The sequence below is a fragment of the Oryctolagus cuniculus genome, chromosome 6, assembly GCF_964237555.1.
Source record: "Oryctolagus cuniculus chromosome 6, mOryCun1.1, whole genome shotgun sequence".
Lineage (NCBI taxonomy): Eukaryota > Metazoa > Chordata > Mammalia > Lagomorpha > Leporidae > Oryctolagus > Oryctolagus cuniculus.
Window position 1 is genome coordinate 28,501,892 of NC_091437.1, and position 22,447 is coordinate 28,524,338.

General features: G+C 44.4%; 1 protein-coding gene across 3 annotated transcripts in view; it reads left to right on the top strand.

Moving 5' to 3' along the window:
- PCDHAC2 (protocadherin alpha subfamily C, 2) overlaps positions 1 to 22,447 on the top strand; it is a 200,802-nt gene that overhangs the window by 112,399 nt on the left and 65,956 nt on the right. The window lies entirely within an intron of this gene.

Sequence of the window (22,447 nt, forward strand, 5' to 3'; positions counted from 1 at the left end):
CTTAACTGAACATTTAAATGATTCCATTTTCTTCTTTCATTTAAAAAATTAATGGTTATCCTAGCATTTATAACATACATTTATAACTAATATACATCAACCTTCAGATAATGCTATTATGCTTTACCTGTTCTATAGGTACTTCAAAAGTTTTATTTATTTATTTTTCAAAGACAAATTACAGAGGGAGAGAAGGAGAGAGAGAGGGAGAGAGAGAAAGAGTGGTCTTCTATTTGCTTGTTCATTCCCCAAATGGCTACAGTGGCGGGAGCTGAGCTGATCTGAAGCCAGGAACCAGGATTTTCTTCCGGGTCTTCCACGTGGTGCAGGGGCCCAAGGACCTGGGCCATCTTCCACTTCTTTCCCAGGTGCATCAGCAGGGAGCTGGATCAGAAGTAGAGTAGCCAGGACTCGAACTAGTGCCCATATGGGATGCCAGTGCTGCCGGCCCAGGCTTGAACCTGCTGCACCACAGCACAGCCGCATAAAGTTTTATTTACTTATTTGAAAGGTAGAAAGATACAGAGAGAAGTATGTTCCATCTGCTAGTTTGCATCCCAAATGCCTGTATCAATCAAGGGTAGGCCAAAGACAGGAACCAGGAATGAACTCCATCTGGCTCTCCCACCTGGGTGGCAGGAACCCAAATACTTGAGCCATCATCTGCTTCTTCCCATCATCTGCTTCTTCCCAGGCTCATTAGCATGAAGCTGGATCAGAAGCATGGAGTAGCTGGGATTCAAACTGGGCACTCCAATATGGGACGTGGGCACACCAAGCAGGGTCTTAACCCACTGCACAACAATGCCTGGCCCACTCCAGTTTATGATGGAGTGTCCCCAGTTCCTGTCTCCTGTCCCTTGTGGTGTTGCTGTCATTCATCTCACTTAACCACAGGCTATAATCACCCACTACTCTATTAAAATTAATATTTTAAATGATCATCTTTTAGATCAATGAAGAGTAGGAAAAATAAGTATTTTATTTTACCCTCATTTATTTATTCTTTGACATTGGTTATTTATGAAGATCTGAGTTCCTGGTCTGTATCATTTTTATTCAGCCTGAAGAAAAAATTTTGACATTTCTTTCAGGTTAGGTCTAATGGCAGTTAGTTTTCTCAGTTTTTCTTTGCCTGAAAAAATTTTCTTTTTTTTTTTTTGCTAACAATTTTATTGGAATATAATTCTCTTAGCATACAGTTCACCTATTTAAAGTATACATTCGGGGCCGGTGCTGTGGTGTAGCGGGTAAAGCTGCCACCTGCCATGTCAACATCCCATATAGGCACTGGTTCCAGTTCCGGCTGCTCCACTTCCAATCCTGCTCTCTGCTGTGGCCTGGGAAAGCAGTAGAAGATGGCCCAAGTGCTTAGGTCCCTGCACCCACGTGGGAGACCTGGAAGAAGCTCCTGGCTTTGGTTTGGCGCAGCTCTGGCTGTTGTGGCCAATTGGGGAGTGAACCAGCAGATGGCAGATCTCTCTCTCTCTCTCTCTCTCTCTCTTCATTTTTCTCTCTAAAAACATGGTATACATTCAATGGTTTTTAATATATTTACAAATAACCACTATTTACAATAGTTTTAAAAGATTTCATCACCAGGTCGGCACTGTGGCTCACTAGGCTAATCCTCCACCTGTGGCGTCGGCACCCCAGGCTCTAGTCTTGGTTGGGGTCCCGGATTCTGTCCCGGTTGCTCCTCTTCCAGTCCAGCTTTCTGCTGTGGCCAGGGAAGGCAGTGGAGGATGGCCCAAGTGCTTGGGACTTGTACCCACATGGGAGACTGTGAGGAAGCACCTGGCTCCTGCCTTCGGATTGGTGCAGCACGCCGGCCGTAGTGCCCATTTCGGGGGTGAACCAATGGAAGGAAGACCTTTCTCTGTCTCTCTCACTGTCTAACTCTGCCTGTCAAAACAAACAAAAAACAAACAAAAAAAGATTTCATCACCTGAAACAGATACCTCATACCCCTAGCCATCACCCCTGCACATACCCCTCCATTTCTCTCAACCTGGGCAACCATTAATCAATTTATTTCTCCATAAACTTGCCTATCCTGGACGTTGCCTATAAAGTGACTCAAAGAACATGAGGCCCTTCCTGACTAGCTTCTTCACATAGCATGATGCTTTCAAAGTTCATTTATATTGCAGCATGAATAAGTACTTCATTCATTTTTATTACTAAAATATATTCCATATGAAATAGATCTATTTACCCATCAGATTATAGATAATTAGGTTGTGTGCACTCTTAAGCTATTACAAATATGATGCTACCAACATTCATGTACAAGGTTTTGTATGGACATGTTTTCATTTGTTTTAAAGATTTATTTATTTATTTGAAAGAAGGAGAGGCTGGGGGGTGGGTCTTCCATCTGCTGGTTCACTCCCCAATTGGCTGCAATGGCCAGAGCTATGCTGATCCAAAGCCAGGAACCAGGAGCTTCTTCCAGGTCTCCCATGCAGGTGCAGGGGCCCAAGGACTTTCCTGCTTTCCCAGGCCTTAGCAGAGAGCTAGATCAGAAGTGGAGCTGGGTCTCGAACCGGCACCCATATTAGATGCCAGCACTGCAGGCAAAGGCTTACTCTACTACACCACAGGGACGGCTCCATAACTCATCTTTAATTCCATTTTCCAGGGTCAGCGCTGTGGTGCAGTGGGTTAACACCCTGGCCTGAATCGCCGGCATCCCATATGGGCGTTGGTTCATCCTGGCTGTTCCTCTGCCGATCCAGCTCTCTGCTATGGCCTGGGAAAGCAGTCAAAGATGGCCCAAGTTCTTGGGCCTCTGCACCCACATGGGAGACCCGGAGGAAGCTCCTGGCTCCTGGCTTTGGATCAGCGCAGCTCCAGCCATTGCAGCCAATTGGGGAGTGAACCAGTGGATGGAAGACCTCTCTCTCTCTGCCTCTCCTCTCTGTGTAACTCTTTCAAATAAATAACTCGAAAAAATTTCATTTTCCTTGAACTTTTGAAAGTACCCTTGTGTGTGTGTGTGTTTGTGTGTATTTTAGAAAGGAAGGTAAATTGTACTGATAGATGATACAATTTAAAGGTTCCATAATTTCCTGCTTGTAAAGTCCCATAGAATCCAAGGAAATAATAATTAGAATGAATGAGTAGTCAGTGGGGTAGTTAGTTTAAAAATAAATACAATAACAATAACTTTCCCATATATTTTATTTTTTATTTATTTATTTTTTTGACAGGCAGAGTTAGACAGTGAGAGAGAGAGACAGAGAAAGGTCTTCCTTCCGTTGGTTCCCCCTAACCCAAATTGCCGCTATGGCTGGCATGCTGCGCTAATCTGAAGCCAGGAGCCAGGTGCTTCCTCCTGGTCTCCCATGCGGGTGCAGGGCCCAAGCACTTGGGCCATCCTCCACTGCCCTCCTGGACCACAGCAGAATGCTGGACTGAAAGAGGAGCAACCGGGACAGAATCCGGTGCCCCAACTGGGACTAGAACCTGGGGTACCGGCGCCACAGGTGGAGGATTAGCCTAGTGAGCCGTGGCGCCGGCCTCCCATATACTTTAAATAACTAGCCAGGGAGTAGGATTTATATCAACTATGGGTAAATCAAAATATATATTTGAATGGTTCTTTTCCCTCATGAAACCCATGAAAAACTAAAGAATAGTTGACAAAAAACAGAATGACTTCATTGATGAAAGTCTGCAATATATTTGAAACTCAACCGTATAGGAAGGTAAGTAACCAGGTGCTAGGAAGAATGCATCAAGATGTGAGAATTCCCAGAGAGGAGACCTGCCTCAGAAGATCCCAGATAGAGCTGATCAGCTCGTGTTTCTCAGAGCAGTGATTCACACAGAGATGCCAAACCAATGATACTTTTTTTGGAAGGACGAGATCTAGATAGAGGCTGAAGGCATTATATAGGGGGCTTACATTTGGCATGGAGGTTAAGATGCTTCTTGGGATGTCAGCATTCCCATCAGAGTGCCTAGGTTTGAGTCCTGGCTCTGTTCCTGATTCTAGCTTCCTGCTAATGTATATCCTGGAAAGCAGCCAGTAGTGACTCGAGTCCTGTGTTCCTGCCACCCATGTGGGAGGCCTGAGTTGAGTTCCCTGCTTCCAGCCTTGGCCTAGCTCAGCCCCAGCTGCTGTGTACATGTGGGTAGTGAACCAGAGGATGGAAGATATCTGTCTTTCTCTATGCTTTTTGAAATGCATACATACATAAATAAAAAATTTTTAAAAGAAAAAAAAATACAGCTGAGAATGCACACCTGAACATTTTTACTACAAAGTGAGCAAGATTCTCGACTAGAGGTCTAGTCAAAAGATTTATGAAACTTAATTATTAATTAATGTTTTATATTGACAAATGGAAATTATATGTATTATGTACAAAATATTATCTTGAGATGTGTGTATATACATTATGAAATGGCCAACTCAAGCTAATTAACATGCAGGCTACCTTACATACTTACCTTATTTTGTGATGAGAACCTTAGCATTTATTTGCAGTCCTTTCCAAGAATATAGTACATTGTTATACTCAATAGATATTTTGAACTTATTTCTCCATCTAACTGAAAATTTATACTCTCGATCAATGTTGACCCTTGCCCGGGCCCCTGGTAATCACAATTCTACTCCCTTCTTCCATGAATTCAACTTTTTTAGACCCCTATTGTCTCTGGTAACCATCATTTCACCATTTTACTCTCTTTTCTATGAGTTCAACTTCTTCCCGTTTCACTGTGAGATCATGTGGTATTTGTCCTTCTGCACCTAACTCATGAGTTAACATGTTTTCTAAGTTCATGCATCTTGTCATCAATGACAAAATTTCCTTCTTCTTTAAGGCTGAATAGTTTCCCATTGAGTGTATATACCACATTCTCTTTATCCATTCATCCTTTCATGGACATTTAGCCTGATTCTGTGTCTTAGCCTGTGGGAAGAAAGCTGTAGTGAACAAGGGAGGGCAGGTATCTCATTGCCATACTGATCTCATCTCCCTTGGATACGTACCATCAGCTAGTAGACTTGCTGGATCATATGGTAGCTTTATTTTCAGTTTTTTAGAAACCTCCCATAGTGATCTCTGTGATGGCTGTAGAAATTTACCTTTCTACCAACAGGGTGCAAAGGTGCTCTTTCCTCCACACCCTCTCCCATGCATTCTGACAGGTGTGAGCTGATGTCTCTTTGTGTTTTCAATCTTCATTTCTCCAATGATTGGTGATTTTGAGCAGTTTTCACATACATCATAGCCATTTTAATGCCTTCTTTTGAGAAATGTCTCTCTGCATTTTAAGCTGTTTTTTCTTTCCTTTTTTAAACTATTGAGTTGTTGAATATGAATACTTTATTAGATGTATGGTTTGTAAATGTTTTATCCCATTCTGTTCACAACTCTTAGTCTTAAATAGCCTCAGAGAATCAATAACTTAAAACAGTTTCAGAGTTTTAAGGGTACAATGAACATATCTCATGAAAACTGAGCTGACACAATTTATGAGATAAATAGAAGAGAAGTGTAAAATCCTCACAAACATTAAGGCCTTGCTTGGCGTACAGCAAAGAACAAGAAGAAACATTTGATAAGGTTGAGAAAAATAAGTGGGAAAGAGCAAAGGATGTGAAAGAATTAGGAAAATATTACTTTGAAACATGGAAAAAAGAGCTCCAACATGCTCCTAATAAATATCTTCAAAGAGACTGGACACATGGAAAAGGGGAAAAATCCCGATATCATTCAAGAAAAACTTTTGATATATGAATAAATGTCAGATTTCAACTCCCATCAAGTCTGGTTTGTCTTCAGACAGTGCCTATCAAGAATAGCAGGTAGATGACCCTGACATTTGAGACTCTTACTATATATGTAGTATTTAGAATGGCAGGTCTGGATCTGGGGGCCAGTGTTGTGGCATAGTGGGTTCAGCTGCTGCCTGTGGTGCCAAAGTCCCATATGGGCGGCAGTTTGTGTCCTGGCTGCTCCATTCCAATTCAGCCCCCTGCTATTAGCCTGGGAAAGCAGTGGAGATGGCCCAAGTGTCTCCCACCTACGTGGGAGGTACAGATGAAGCTCCAGGTTCCTGGCTTTGGCCTGGCCCAGCCCTGATTGTTGCATCCATCTGAGGAGTAAACCAGCAAATGGAAGATACCTCTCTCTGTGTGTCTCTCCCTCACTCTCTCTGTAACTCTGCCTTTCAAAAAAAAAATCTTTAAAAAAAGAGAGGAAGATCCAGATCTCTTATAGCTAATTTAACCAACCTGGAGTCTGACTGTGTCCTGAGGGTCACACTTTGAAGGTGAAATATGAAAAGATTTTAGAGAAAGATAATTTGAAAGTCTAATACATAATGATAAATGATAAAAAGTAATTAGTAAACACAGTATAGAGTTTTAGAGTTAGATTCTTTTTTTTTTTTTTTTTTTGGACAGGCAGAGTTAGTGAGAGAGAGAGACAGAGAGAAAGGTCTTCCTTCCATTGGTTCACCTCTCCAAATGGCCACTACGGCCGTAGCGCTGCACCAATCCAAAGCCAGGAGCCAGGTGCTAGAGTTAGATTAAAAAAAAAAAAAGACAAGGTTTAGAAGGTATTATGTCATGGAAAAAAACTAGTTCCTTGATAATAAAAACTTGAGAAAGAAATTCACTATTTGTTACTGGTAAAGGGTTTAAGTAAAAGAAGGAAGGGAGAGAGAAAGAGAGAGAGAAAGAGACAGAGGACATTGTGTATCAAAAATGCTGCAGCCACTTACCTCGTGTTCTGGACATAGGAAGATACTTGAAAAACAAAATTGAAGGACATAGACCTCTCCTGCCAGGGAATTCCCAATCTGTTAAACTTGATTTGGGCACTTTGTTAAGCTGCTTTACATGTTTAAGGTTTTCTTAACCTGACGGTGATCTGTTAACTTAGTTTTCATAAGTAAATAACATGAATGTACTCCCAGGGAATAACTTTAATTACTAAGAAGTTCTTGTTTAAAGTAGGATCTCCTTTTGCTGACACACTCTTCGGTGAGTACCAGTTTGCTTATTTGCTTGTTTGGCCTCAGGATCTGTGATACGAGCTTGTGCGATGTGGCTAGAAACCTTCTGACTTTACAGCTAAAGGTCAAGTTTAGTTAATCCTGGCATTTGAGCCTATGCAGAAATTAAGATTATGTTTTTGCACAGAACCCACTTAAAGTTATACTTGTGCTTAGCTAAAAGCTGAGATGTACCTACATTTGGAGAAACTGTGGACATTTCTATAAAATGACAAAATGAACTATTAGCAGTAAACACTCTTCCTAAAGAGAAGCTTTGTTTATTTATGATTTTCATGTTTACCTGATCATCTTATCCAAAGGCAAACATCCTTAGCCTTCCTTGTCTTTGGAATATCCTCGTCCCTTAAATATTGCTTCACCACAAATCCTATTTTTTTTTTTTTTGGAATAAGAATGCAATGTGATGCCTAGAATAAGGCACATGGAGAGACAAATCCTACACGGTGGGTGCTAGCCATGGGTTCTCGACACAAATGAGGTCCTTTGATACTAGAGGAGTTTTTGTGAAGGTTTCCCATCCTGATTCTGTGAGATTTTCCTTTTCCTCATGCCCTAATTGACACCCACATATAGTGTCCTGGTAGATACAGGTTAGAATTCCTAAGCCCAGTGTAACGGGGGGGATTGCTGTTCTTAAAGTGAGGAGGCCTTCCAAAACTCGGTGTGTCTTTCCAAGTGGATTTCATCTGCCTTGATGGCAAAGCAGAGGAACTAATCTTTCGGCCCAGAGCAGTTAGCTTGGTGGGCAGGCTTAAATTAAGAGGAGGAAATGCAAACCCTGTCTCTGGCCCTGAAGCAGGTAGTTTCGGCTTTGAAATTTGATGAGGTAAATTCCAATTTTGTGGGCTGGTTCACATCCTGGCGCGGTGCCCTGATGATGTCCACCCTTGCCACTCAACCACGTGGACCCACGTGTTTCTCGTCCTAGCGTCTGTGCCTTGCGGCCCCTTAACTCATGAAGGCGAGCGAGTCAGGCAGCCTTTGCCACTTAGGGTTCCGACTTCCCTGCGGAAGACCGGATTAAAAGCAGAGCTGGAAGATGCACCGGCATCCGGCCTGCCCTCACCCTGCCTCGGTGCTGCTTTCTGAGTTTCTGGTTCTGGACTTCGTGCCGAGTGCTGCTCGCAAAGCGCTCCCCGTATGCGGAGCGTGGTTTGGTGAGCTGCGCTGCCCGGAAAAGCCAGAGTCCGCGGATGCTCTTCGCTGGTGTGCCCCTTCCTGGTCGCCTCTGTTGGGCTCTGGGAGTTCCCGGAGCATCATAGGTTGCCAGAGAGCCTGGGACTCCAGCACCGCTAACGCTCCTGCACTTGGATCTCGGGCTCCTGTTTCCTTAAGCGTGGAAGGCGTGGTCGGTCACGTCCACCATCCCGCCTCTCCCCGCCTCCGGCGCTCTCCGCACGCGCTGTAGGGGCTCAGCGGGTCCGAGCGCCCTGGACCCGGGGCTGGACTGTCCAGCCGTTGTCGGGAGGACCCCAGTTGGGCTGAACTCCGGGTGCCTGCTGTCTTCAGGCAGAGGTTGGGGACGTCAGGACCGTGGCGGTCTCCGGGCGTTGTTCAGGGAACGCCCTTTAAGGAGAGGCGAGGTGGTTTCTCCGGGTGTCTTCCCGGCCCCGCCCGGCGCCCGCAGCGGGAGCTCGGGCGAGGTTCCAGCCCACGGAGACTGGAGCGGGTGCGCCACCAGCCCGGGCTGGTCACCTCGACTGGGCACCCCTAGGCGGCGCTGCGCTCCTCTGCACCGCGCCCGCTCCGCATGCCCAGACGGCTACCAAGCTCCAGTAAAGCGAACCTCCCAGGCCGCCGACCCCGGGGCTGGAGGCGAGACGTCGGCGGTGGCTGCTCATCTTGCCCGCAGCGGTGGCGGCCGGCGGGGCTCGCTCCTCACCGCGGCTCGTGCACTCCGGGAGTTCGGAGCATGGTCCCGGGTCGCCGCCGGTGGAGCGTGGACGCTCAGAGGGAGGATGGTGGGGTGGGGTGGGGGTGGGGGCGGCGATTCTCTGTGGGTCTCCTGCGGCGCAGCCACCGGACAGCTCTAGTACAAAGTGTCAAAGGAGACGGAGCGGGGCTTAGTGGTAGGCAATGTCACCACGGGCTTGAGGCTGCCAGCGGCTGTTTTGTCCTTAAGGAACTTTCGTCTCCTTTCCAGCTAGGGCGAGCCCTACCTCGGGGTGGAGCTGGCCAGTGGTAGCTTGGTGGTCCAGGAGCAGGCAGACCGCGAGCAGCTGTGCAAAGCGAAAGCTGTGTGCATTGGCCAGCGCCGTGGCTCAATAGGCTGCGACCCCGGCACCCTGAGTTCTAGTCCCGATCGGGGTGCCAGATTCTGTCCCGGTTGCTCCTCTTCCAGTCCAGCTCTCTGCTGTGGCCCGGGAGTGCAGTGGAGGATGGCCCAAATCCTTGGGCCCTGCACTGCATGGGAGACCAGGAGAAGCATCTGGCTCCTGGCTTCGGATCAACGCGGTGAGCCGGCCGTAGCGGCCATTGGAGGGTGAACCAACGGAAAAAGGAAGACCTTTCTCTCTCACTGTCCACTCTGCCTGTCAAAAAAAAAAAAAAAAAAAAAAAAGGCAAGCAAGCTGCTATGAGCTCATGTTCGAGGACCCCTCGAGCTGCACAAGATGAACGTTCATGTCCTGGACACCAGTGACAACGCACCCCTCTTCCCTGCTGGCGTCGTGCAGCTGGACATCCCTGAGTACTTGACGCCCAGAGCCTGCTTTCCTGTCTCGAATGCCCAGGACGGGGACGAAGGAAGCAACGAGGCGCTAAGATACAGCCCCAGCCCCAGCCCGTACTTTCTGCTGGTCATGGGGTCGTGGGTTAAAGGCAGCGAATACCCGGAGCTGGTGTCAGAGAAAGCTCTGGATCTGGTGCTCACGGCTCGGGATGGCAGGTGGTGACCCGGGGATGTGCAAGTCTCCATCATCGTGGTGGACGCAAATGACAATGCCTCTGTGTTGGATCGCTCCATGTACTGCACCATGGTTCCAGAGGTTGCACCCAATGCCTCGGATCTGGATGAGGGCTCCAATGGGGAAGTGTGGTACTCTTTAAGCAATGTGAGTAGGGCCACGGCATCACTTTCATGTGTACCTTGGAGTGGGGAGGTGCGGGTAGCCACGCACTGGGTCCGCCAGAAATGCTCTTGGAGGCATACCTCGAGTCAAGGGATGCAGGCACCTTTGGCCTCGCCAGCTGCTGGTGGAGGTGACCCACATGAACGACCATGCCCCTGAAGTGAGCTTCGTAACTGTGTACAGCCCGGTCCCCGAGGACGACGCCCCTGGCACGGTGATTGCCCTCCTTAGTGTGAGGGACAAGGACCTCGGCCCCAGTGGTAGGGTCGTTTGCAGCATGTCCAGCAGTGGCTCCTTTCAGCTGAAGGCTTCCTTTGACAGCTGCTGCAGCCTGCTGACAGATGGGCCGCTGGACTGGGAGCAGAGGAGCGAGTACCAGGTCCTCCTTGACACCTCGGACGCTGGCTCGCCCCCACTTAGCTCACGAAGGACACTGGCTGTGTCAGTCCCTGCCATGAATGACAACACGCCAAGCTTCTCTCAACTCAGCAGGAGGTTTACGTGGCTGAAAACAGCGGTCCTGGGGCCTCTCTAGGCCGGGTGTTTGCCCAGGACCTGGATCTGGGGAAGAACAGCCTTATTTTTTATGAGCTATTGGATCATCTCGGAAGGAACATCAGCTTCTAGCTTGGTGGCAGTGGAATCATCCAGCGGAGCCATCACCGCCACAACTTCCTTTGACTTTGAGCGGCTCTGGAGGTTTCAGTTCCAAGTGGAGGGCTGGGACGGCGGCATTCCCGCCACAAGTGCAACGGTGACTGTACATATGTTTGTGGCAGGCAGGAATGACAATGCTCCAGTCGTCTTGCTTCCCTTGCTCAGAAATGGCTCAGTCCCAGTGGAAGTTGTGCCCCGCTCTGCCAGAACTGGACACTTGGTCACCAAAGTGGTAGCAGAGGACACAGACAGTGGTTCCAGTGCCTGGCTTCCCTACCGCATCTCCCAGGCTTCAGACGCCAGCCTTTTCAGAATTTCGGCCAACAAGGGAGAGCTCTGCACCACCCCCTCGGTTCTTCCCACTGACGGGGTTCAGAGAGGGTGGAGGTAGCAGTTCAGGACCACAGGGACCCACTGTTTTCTTCCTCTGTGGCTTTGGGAGTGCTCTTGAGTGAATCAGTCCCTCAGGTCCTTCCAGACTTTGAAGATGTCTGGGAACCAGGAGGGCGACTTTCTGCCCAGATTCTGTATCTAATAGTTGCCCCAGCCTGTATTTGCCTTTTCTTTCTGGAGTGCTTGCTTTTCTTTGTGTGTATCCAGTTGAGCCGGAACCCAGGCTGTTGCCATCAGAGGTGTTGTCACTAAGCAGGTGGCTTTTGGTTCTTTCATGGCGTCAGCCACAATAGATATCACTACAGTGGAGAGATCTTCTCAGACTTATCTCTTCTGCGCTGCTCTGGGACTTGGCTCTGGTAATGACCGTTTGCTGTTCTGTGGGAGTACAGTGCTGCCGACCTGAGCAATCTGGCTACAGGTGTAGGACTGAACTTGCCAATATCCTTTATTCAGATATGGAGTAGGAAAGGGGACAGCAGTGCCACGGGAAGCGAATTTTTATGGGATTGAATTCTTGTGATCGGGAGATGACTGCTAGCTGTATTCAGAAATACTTCTTAGATGAACCTGTGGTAATATCTAATCAACTGAATTGAACACACCTTCTCAGCATCCCTGATAATATTTAACAGCTTTAAACAAAATTATACCTCTGAGATATAAATTTTGACTTACCATTTGCAATGGAAAGAACTGGAAAAAAATTTTAGAGATCTTATTTATTACTTTGAGAGGTAGAGTTACACAGAGAGGGAGAGACAGAGAGGTCTTCCATCCACTGCTTCACTCCCTAAATGGCCACAAAGGCTGGAGCTGGGATATTCTGAAGCCAGGAGCTTCTTCAGGGTCTCCCACGTGGGTGCAGGGGCCCAAGCACTTGGGCCATCTTCTACTGCTTTCCCAGGTCATAGCAGAGAGCTGGATCAGAAAAGGCGCAGTCGGGAATAGAATCAGCACCCATATGGGATGCGGATGCCGCAGGTGGAGGCTTAGCCTGCTACACCACAGTGCCAGCCCCTGGAAAAAGTTTTTACATAGTAGTGTGGCAAGAATGCATGAGACATTTACTGAACAACTTATTAAGTAGTCCACGTAAAAGTTATAGTTTGGACATAGCAATGTTGTATTAATGTATGGTTCTTCTGGAATTAGAGCAGTTCCTTTTTTGCAGGTTTTATAGGGTATTTTCCACTCTGCAGTGTCATTTGTTAACAGAGTGGCAAAATGGTTTTTGGCATTCTATGTGTTTTTACTTATAAGCATACATTCCATAAGTAGACTTTCCCATAGGTTAATTAGATTTTGTATGTTTACTTTGAAGCTGTTAACTACTTCAAAAACCCTTTTGGAGTGCTGTGACTAAGGAAGCTTACATAGCATTTGAAGTATACCCAAGTTTAAAAAAAAATGTAGACAGCATTACAGCACTTGTTATGTAATAGAGAACCTCAAACCTATAAAACAGAAAGGAAAAGAGCATTGTACCTCGAGTGGACAGAGGGAGAAGCAGTGACTGGGGGAAATGTCAGTGGGAAAGTATTGACAACTTGTTTGATAATGTTGAGCACCCATTGATTTTTGTAGTCTCCAATATTTGCAGGGCAATGATAATATTCCAGAGACTGAATACACTTAGCTGTGTTGGAATGAAGGTGGGCTAAATTGCTAAAAGGTTTTTACGTTGCTCAAATGTATATCATGTGAGTATCAGAAATATCAATATTTGGCAGAACATCAAAGGAATATGGTTCACACTCCAGATTCTAACTGACTAAAGTATTACAGGAAATGAGGAATTTGTTGGTAAGAGTTATTCTTAAAAAAAAAAAGCCAAGTGATAAAGGTGGCCACTCATTTTATTCCCAATTGTAATGGATGGTTTAAGAGAATGGTTCAGGATATAAATTAATTATGTCTTTTTAATGCTGTGTTTATATGTATAAAAAGAAAGGATAAGGATAAAAATTTCTTTCTCAGGGTGGTGTTGTGGTGAATGCGGGGGGTTAGGCTGCTGTGTGGGGTGCATACATGCCAAATCAGGCTATCTGGCATTAAGCACTTCCATTGCTTCCCATCCAGCTTGCTGCTGGTGTGCCTGGGAGGCAGCAGATGATGGCTCAAGTACTCAGGTACCAGCCAGCTATGAGGGAGACCAGGATAGAGACACAGGTTCCTGCTTCAGCCTGACTCAGGCTGTTGCAGGCATTTGCAGGGTAAACCAGCAGATGGAAGACCTCTCCTTCTCTCCCTCTGTCACTCTGCCTTTCAAACGAAAAAACTCTGCCTCAAACAGAAGGTCATTCTATGTCTTTATCTGGAAATTGGTTTGGAATCTAGGAATGAATATACAGTCTTATATTCTCCTGTGCAGCAGTGAAACAGAAAAACTTTCTCTTCCATTCCAAATTCATGCTGTTCCTACAGCCATCTGGTTGCCATCTACATATACTCTGTTTTCATAGTAGAATTCTAATAACATATCCTCAGAAATATACTTTCTAAGTCAGGCACATAATGGTTATTCTTTAGAATCTGTAAGCAAAGAATATAGCTGTTTTGTTTAGACTCAAAATGATGTTCATTCCAAATACAAACAACCAACTGGGGTCTGCATTGTTGTAGCAGGCTAAGCCTCTGCCTAGATGTCAATATCCCATATTTGAGTGCCAGTTCTCATCCTGATTGCTGCTCCAATTCCTATTGAGCTCCCTGCTGCCACACCTGGGAAAGAAACAGGTGATGGCCCAAGTACTTGGGTCCCTGCCACCCACATGGGAGACCCACATGAAGCTTTTGACTTCTGCCTGGCTCAGCCCCAGTTGTGTGACCATTTGGGTGGTGAACCAGTGGATGAAAGATATTCTCTGTCTCTGTCTCTATCTGTATCTCTCTCTCTATCTCTTTCTCTCTCTGAGTGTGTGTGTGGGGGGGTGTGACTCTGCCTTTCAAGTAAATACATCTGAAAAAAGAACAACACCACAAAACCCAACCAAAAAAGAAATTCCAGTGGTGGGTTTTTGAGTCTGTGTTCACCAGTCAAGATGGGTTTGTCGTTTCTTATCAGGACTTGCTATCCAGGTTATGCTGGTCCTGTTAAGTACGTCAGAAGTTTCTCTCCCCATCTCTGTCTCTCTAGTTACCTCTGTCCCTTTCTCGAACTCCTTTTTTCTGATCTCTGGACGTGTTTGTTAAGACTGGTGAGGGAGCTTTCTTAAACATTTGGTGGAATTCACTGGTGAACCTCTTAGGGAATCCAGTTTTCCTGGTGGGAAGGTTTGAATCATGAAATCATTTGTCTTTATTATTAACAGAATTATTCACATTTTTACTCTTCTAGTTTTTGTAGATTTTATTTTTCAGAAATATGTTCATCTCACCTAAACTTTCAAATATTTTGCCACCAGGTTGTAGAAAACGTGTTCTCTTCAGAGTCTGCAGTGTCTGCAGTGATTTTGCCCTTTTCAGTCCTGCTAGTCAGTTTTAGCACTTTTCATGATTAGACTTAGAAGTGGTTTATTAATTACCTTTTCAAAGCTAACTTTTGGTTTTGGGGAGTATAATTCTTATGTATTTGCTTTCTGTTTTATTAATTTCTACTCTTTTTTCCTTCCTCATATTTTCTTTGCATTCATTATGTTGTTCCTTTATAGTTTATTTAGTTTACTGATTTTCAACCTTTTGTTGTTTGTTTTCTAAAAAGTTTTATTTAGGAGACCTGTGCTGTGGCATAGCAGGTAAAGACACTGCCTGCAGTGCTGGCATCTCATATGGACACTGGTTCGTGTCTTGGCTGCTCTACTTCCAATCCAGCCCTCTTCTATGGCCTGGGAAAGCAGTAGAAGATGGCCCAAGTCCTTGGGCCCCTGCACCCACATGGGAGGCCCAAAAGAAGCTCCTGGTTCCTGGCTTTGGACTGACCCAGCTCCAGCTTTTGCAGCCATTTGGGGAGTGAACCAGTGGATGGAAGACCTCTTTTTCTCTGTAACTCTGCCTTTCAAATAAATAAATAAAAAAGAAAAGAAAAAAATATGAATCACTCATCTGCTGGTTTTCTCCCCAAATGCCTGCTTGCAACAGCTAGGGCTAAGCCAGGAGACAGGGGCCAGAAACTCCATCTAGGTCTCCCACATGGGTAGCAGAGACCCAGTTCCTTGAGCCATCATCTGCTGCCTTCCAGGCTTATTCGAAGGAAGCTGGATTGGAAGTAGGGGTGTGACTCACTCCCAGGCATTCTTTAGGGAATGCAGGCAACTTAAGTGTCAACTTAGTCTGCTCTGTTGCAACACCCACTCCAAACTTTTGTTGTTGCTGATGTATGAGTTTAAAGGTGTAACTTTTCTACCCAGCATGCTATTAAGTGTCTTGAATAACTTTTTTTTTTTAAATTTATTTGACAGATAGAGTTAGACAGTGAGAGAGACAGAAAGATCTTCCTTCCGTTGGTTCATCCCCCAAATGGCTGCCGCAGCCGGCATGCTGCACTGATCCGAAGCCAGGAGCCAGGTGCTTCCTCCTGGTCTCCCATGCGGGTGCAGGGGCCCAAGCACCTGGGCCATCCTCCACTGCCCTCCTGGGCCACAGCAGAGAGCTGGACTGGAAGAGGAGAAACCAGGACTAGAACCCGGCACCCATATGGGATGTTGGTGCTGCAGGTGGAGGATTAACTAAGTGAGCCATGGTGCTGGCCCCAAATAACTTTTATTCTTAAAAATTTTAATTGAAGTATAAAATACATAAAAGTCCATGTTTCATAAATGTACAACTTGATGAGTAATCCAAAGCCAGTACAGTTGTGTGACCACCATAGAGGCAAAGAAGTCAAATGGTATCAGAGCCACAGCTACCCTGCCCGTAATTAATTTCTCCTGAAATGTAGCTGTCATCGTGAATTAATAGAAAATATGGTAAAAATAGATTCATATGGGATGATTATGTTTTTTATGTCTGGGTTCTTTAGCTCATTCTTATATTTGTGACATTTGTCCAGGCTCTTTGTCTAGAGTAATAATTCATCTGTTAAATTGCTATATATTTAATGTGCATAAATACCACAATTTATTGACCCATTTTCTGTTTATGTATTTTTTCAAATCTTTTCTTTTGCTTTTGTGAACAGTTCTTCTGTGAACATTTTCTCATGTTTTTGGTGTGCATATATTTGCATTTCTGTTGGATATATAGCTAGTAATAGGAACAGCTTGATCATAAGGTAGGAGTGTGTTTAGCTTTAATAAATATCATCAGTAGTTTCTCAAATTAGTTTTACCAGTTTACTCTTCTATCAGAAGCATTTGATAATTCCAATTACTCTATTCTTGTAATACTTAGTATTATCATTGTAAGGTTGGTATTTACCAATATCTCATTTTTTAGTTCTATATTTTATTTTGTATTCAATGTAATAGTTAAATACAGAAGAGTTTGCATAAGTAACTATTAAAATGCTCATATCATTTATCTCTTCCTTCCATTATGTGATTTTTTTTTAAAGTCACATGTATTGGTCATTGAAAACTATTGGTTTGCTGAACTATGCAGACCTTCCAAATGTGGATATATTTTGTTATACAGTGTCAAAAAAAATCACATTCATTAATATGACCACTGATCTCACCAGAGAGTCTTTTAGTGTGAGGAAGCTGAGGGCTCAAAATGGTGGCCTCAAGTTTTCCAAAAGTCTAATTCTTACTTGAAATATTGAATCTTACCATTTGCAACAAATTCTGTCAATTGTTTTCCAGCAAAAAAATGGTGTTCCATAAAAAAAGCCACTAGTTCAGCCTGAGATTCAAACAATTGCCAACTGCTTTTCTTTGAGGCAGGTGTCATGGTTTGCTATGAAACAGAAGTGCTTTAAGCATGCTTTCCATTTCCATTTTCTCGGGTGGAATATTTAAAAGATGCATACTTAATGGTTGAGATTTAATAGAAAGAGTAACATTGAGAGCTTAATCTAAGGCATTCTCACTGTGCACACATGGTCATGAACACAATGACTGCAGCTCAGTTTGGAGCCATGACCTTGATGACATCTGTGGCACCTGGTTCTACCCATGAGTACTTTCGCATCATCAGTGCAAATGTGAATGCAGAGAAAAAGGCCAGTAATGTTTAAGTGTTATTTTGAACATGCTTTTGACTTCATGGACACTCAACTGGTCCAGACCACACTTTTGAGAACCACTTTTCTCTCTTCCTTTGCTCCCTTCCTCTCCCTCCCTCCCTCCCTCCCTCTATCCCTTCCTTCCTCTCTCTCTTCCTCTCTCTCTCCTTTCCTTCCTTCTTTTTCATTTATTTGAAAGGCAGAGAGACAGAGACCTTCCATCTGCTGGTTCTCTCCCACAAAAGCCCACAACAGCTGGGGTTGGATCAGGCCAAAGCAAGGAGCTGGGAAATCATGCTGGGTCCCCTGCATGAGTGGCAGGGATACAACTGCTTAAGCCGTCACCTGCTGCCTGCCAGGGTGCACATCAGCAGGAAGCTGGAATCAGAAGCAGTGCTAGAACTCTAATTCAGAGACCACAATATGGGATTTGAATGTCCCAAGCGGTGGCTTAACTGATTTTCCAAATACCCACCTCTCCTCCTTTATTAACTGTAATATGTCTATAGAGGGAATTTTTCCTTCAATGGTTTGATTATTCTGAGGTATAGTTCACATAGGAACTTTATTTAGCAGTTTTTTAGCATCCTAAAAAAAAAAGACCAATGAATATTTTTACATGTCACTGTGAGCTCATGGACTTAAAACATATTTGATATGGCACAATCCGCTGCAGGTTTTTAAAAAAGATTTATCTATCTATTTATTTATTTGAAAGAATTAGAGGGAGAGAGAGAGAGTCAGAGACAGAGACAGAGATGGAGAGACAGAAAATCTTCCATCTGCTGGTTTACTCCCCAAGTGGCTGCAACCACCAGGGCTGGGTCAGGCTGAAGCCAGGAGCCAGGAGCTCCATCTGGGTCTCCCATGTGGGGCAGGGGCCCAAGCACTTGGGCCATCTTCCACTGCTTTCCCAGGCACATTAGCAGTCGAGCAGCTGGGACTGGAAGTAGCGCTCATGTGCATCCGGCAGCTTAACCTGCACAGCACCGGCCCCCACAGTTAGTTATTTAATGCTGAAACTATGCTGGTTTTGGCAAGTGAGGTTTTTTCAGGTTGACTGCTGAGTCTTTGTGTATGTGTATGCTTGCATGCCTGTGTGAGTATGTACTGTTCTAAACCTTTCATTTTAAAATATAGATTCACACGAAGTTGCAAACATGGTACAGAGAAATCCCATGTACTTGTCACCCAGTTTTCCTCAGTAGTAACACCTTGGGTCTTTTCCAAGTGACTCTTGGTAGTCTTTTGAGCTCCTCCTTGCTTTTTTTTTTTTTTTTTTTTGGACAGGTAGAGTTGTAGACAATGAGAGACAGAGAGAAAGGTCTTCCTTCCATTGGTTCACTCCCCAAATGGCCCCCATGGCCGGCGCTGCACTGATCTGAAGCCAGGAGCCAGGTGCTTCTTCCTGCTCTCCCATGTGGGTGCAGGGGCCCAAGCACTTGGGCCATCCTCCACTGCCCTCCCTGGCCACAGCAGAGAGCTGGACTGGAAGAGGAGCAACCAGGACCAGAACCTGGTGCCCATATGGGATGCCAGTGCCGCAGGTGGAGGATTAACCAAGTGAGCCACAGCGCCGACCCCTCCTCCTTGCTTTTAATATGACAAGATGTCCAGGTCATCTTGCATATTTCATGTCCTAGAACTGGAATCATTCTATAAGGATCCTTTTGGTTGTTTTCAATGTGAAATAATATTTAGAGATACAATAGGGACAATAGGTATGCTGTTAGCTACAGGGTTGGTTAGCATTTCCAGGTATTTTTGGTTACTGAGCTAAGGGATGCCCACAAGTTCTTACTAATCTTTCTACTTCAAATGCAGCACTGTAAGGTTTTTATTTAACATTGTCAGTATTATATCTCCTTTCTCCCACACCTACAGTCCCAGTTTTCATTTACATCAACATAATTACATGTTTGTGACTCCACACCATTCTGACAGACTTAGAAAACAATGCCAGAATGACACTAACAATGTGATTATTATAGCAACTTTATATTTTACAGAGGTTGCCACTTGAAAGGTATATCCCAACAGGCATGTTATACTCAAATTACTGTGTTTTAAAATATCTTTGGGGGGTCAGCAGTTGTAGCAGGTAAAGCCACTGCCTGCAGTGCCGGCATCCCATATGGACACTGGTTCAAGTCCCAGCTGTTTCACTTCTGATCCAGCTCTCTGCTATAGCCCGGGAAAGCAGTAGAAGATGGCCCAAGTCCTTGGGTTCCTCCACCCACATGGGAGACCCAAAAGAAGCTCCTGGCTCCTGGTTTTGGATCAGCTCAATTCTGGCCATTGATGTCATTTGGGGAGTGAACCAGCAGATGGAAGATCTTTCTCTCTCTGCCTCTCTTTCTCTCTGTGTGTAACTCTGACTTTCAAATAAATAAATCAATCTTTTTTTTTTTTTAAAAAGTATCTTTGGAATAGTTGGATACAAGCCTGGATGCAAGAGTCAGGGTCATTTGTTTCAAATTACTTTCAAATTTAGGGCTTGCTTTTTAAAATTTGATTTGTTTTATAATTACATGAAATATTCACGTGTTCCACAATAAATTTATAAAACAGTGTATTTAGAGAAGTTTAGTGTCTGCTGCCTCATCAGTACACTTTTATTTATTTATTATTCTTCTCCACTTTATTTTGTTCACTTAAAATATAAACTAGAGATTACTGAAGAATAGTTTAGAGAAATATTCTTTGCCTCGTAATGGTGTCTTTTGATTCACAAAATTCTTAATTTTAGTGAGATTCAATTTATCAGTGTTTCTTCACTTGATCTTAGCCAAAAGGCTGAGAAGCAATCAGTGTTTCTTTTTCTTATTATTCTTTACATCCTTTTAATGAAAGTGTAACCTGCTTAAAGGTCATGAAAAAATACTCCTGTGTTATATTATAGAACGTTGCTTAAAACTCTGACCTCAGAATCAATCCATAAGGCTTCCTGGTTGTGCTGAAAGGCCTGTGAGAGCATTTCAGGCATGGAAAGACAAGACTGTGACAAAAAATATCCTACACGGATGATCTCTGTGAGACCTCAGAGGAAAGAAAGGGTCATCAAAGAAGGAGACACTCTTCTCTGAAGGGAGAGGAGAACATCCACTTTGCTTATGGCTGTGTCCAAATATTAATGCAGTCTACGGTTTCAAAAGGCTTTCATAGCCTTGGTAGCCCACGGTAAGAGCCTGGGATGATCACTGACGTCATAAAACAAGAGTGCTAATTGTTAAAGGAACAACAGTAGTCACTGTGCACTTGCTCCCCAGGTAGGACCTCTGTCCCTATTGAATTGTAATATGAGAATCGACTGGAAATTCTATCCCCAAACTGTACTCTATATGTTGTATGTGGGCGTGGGGGCAAATTATTGAAGTCTATGATTAGCATAGAGTTGGTCCTCTGTGTATAAAGTCATATTAAAAATGATCCATAATGAAGAAGGAGATGGGAGAGGGAATGGGAGGTGGGATGGGAGCAGGGGGAGGGCTATGGAGGAAAGAACCACTGTATTCCTAAAGTTGTATCTATGTAAAAATGCACTCATTAAATAAAAATTAAAAATTAAAAAAAAAATTGCTGTCCAACAGAACTTTCTGACTTGCTGGAAATTTTCTATATCTGTGTAAATAAGACATGCGGCAAAAAAAAAAAAAGGGGGGGGGGCGGCACAGTGGCTCACTTGGCTAATCCTCCACCTGCGGCGCCGGCATCCCATGTGGGCACCTGGTTCTAGTCCCGGTGCTCCTCTTACAGTCCAGCTCTCTGCTGTAGCCTGGGAAGGCGGTGGAGGATGGCCCAAGTGCTTGGGCACCTGCACCCGCATGGGAGAGCAGGAATAAGCACCTGGATTCTGGCTTCAGATCAGTGCAGCGCCGGCCGTGGGGGCCATTTGGGGAGTGAACCAACGGAAGGAAGACCTTTCTCTCTGTCTCTCTCTGTCTAACTCTGCCTGTCAAATTAAAAAAAAATTTCAGACATGTGGCTACAGAGTCCCTGAAATATGACTAGTGAAATGGAGGGACTGAAATCTTAATATTAGTAATTTTAAAGCTTAAATTTAAATAGCTACATCTGGTCAGTGTGCTAGTTCCAGAAGCTTTCTTTCTTTTTTTAAAGAGGAATAAATTTTTAAATTTATTTATTTATTTATTTGCAAGGCAAAGTTAGAGAGAGGTAGAGGCAGAGAGGTCTTCCATCCGCTGGTTCACTCCTCAGATGGCCACAAAGGCCCGAGCTGTGCCCATCTGAAGCAAGGAGTCAGGAGCTTCTTCCAGGTCTCCCACATGGTTGCAGGGGCCCAAGGACTTGGGGCACCCTCCACTGCTTTCCCAGGCCATAGCAGAGAGCTGGATCAGAAGTGGAGTAGCCAGGGCTCGAAATGGTGCCCATATGGGATGCCAGCATTGCAGGTGGCAGCTTTACCTGCTACGCCACAATGCTGGCCCCCAGGAGCTTTCTTGTTTTAACTTCCACATTTAGATCTTAAATCACCTGAAATTGCTTTTTGAGTTTGGTATAATGTAAAAGTCAAGATTAATTATTTCCACGTATAAATCCAGTTGGATTTTCTACACACACAGCAGTATTTAGTAAAAAGACCATCATTTTCTCACTGCACACTGCAGTGCCATCCTTGTTATAAACCAAGTCACTATATCCATTTGTTCTATTTCTAGACTCCCTGTTTTGTTTCTTAGATCTTTGTGTCTATTCTAGTGCCAGTCTATTCTGTTAAATATAGTAGCTTTTAATTTGTGCTGATATGCAGTTGTGTCAATTTTCTTCCTCCCAGATTAATTTAGCTATATTGTACCTTGATATTTTATAAATCATTGAATAAGCTTGTCAGTTTTTATCAAAAAAACCTCTGATTTTAGTTGACGTAATGTATCTATAGAGACTATAGATACTTTGATAATAATTTATTTGAATTTTTATTAAATCTATATATATATTTGCATGATTGTATGTGTAGAGATATTGTATAACTTCATTAGAGAGCTGATATTTTATGCTATTTTAAATTATATTTCTCAAAGATTTCTATTTCTTTATTTATTTGTAAGACAGAGAGAGGTATCTTTCACCTGCTGGCTTACTCCCCAAATGCCTGCAATGGCTGGGGCTGGCCAGGCCAAAGCTAGGAGCTTGGAATGCAATCAGAGTCTCCCTC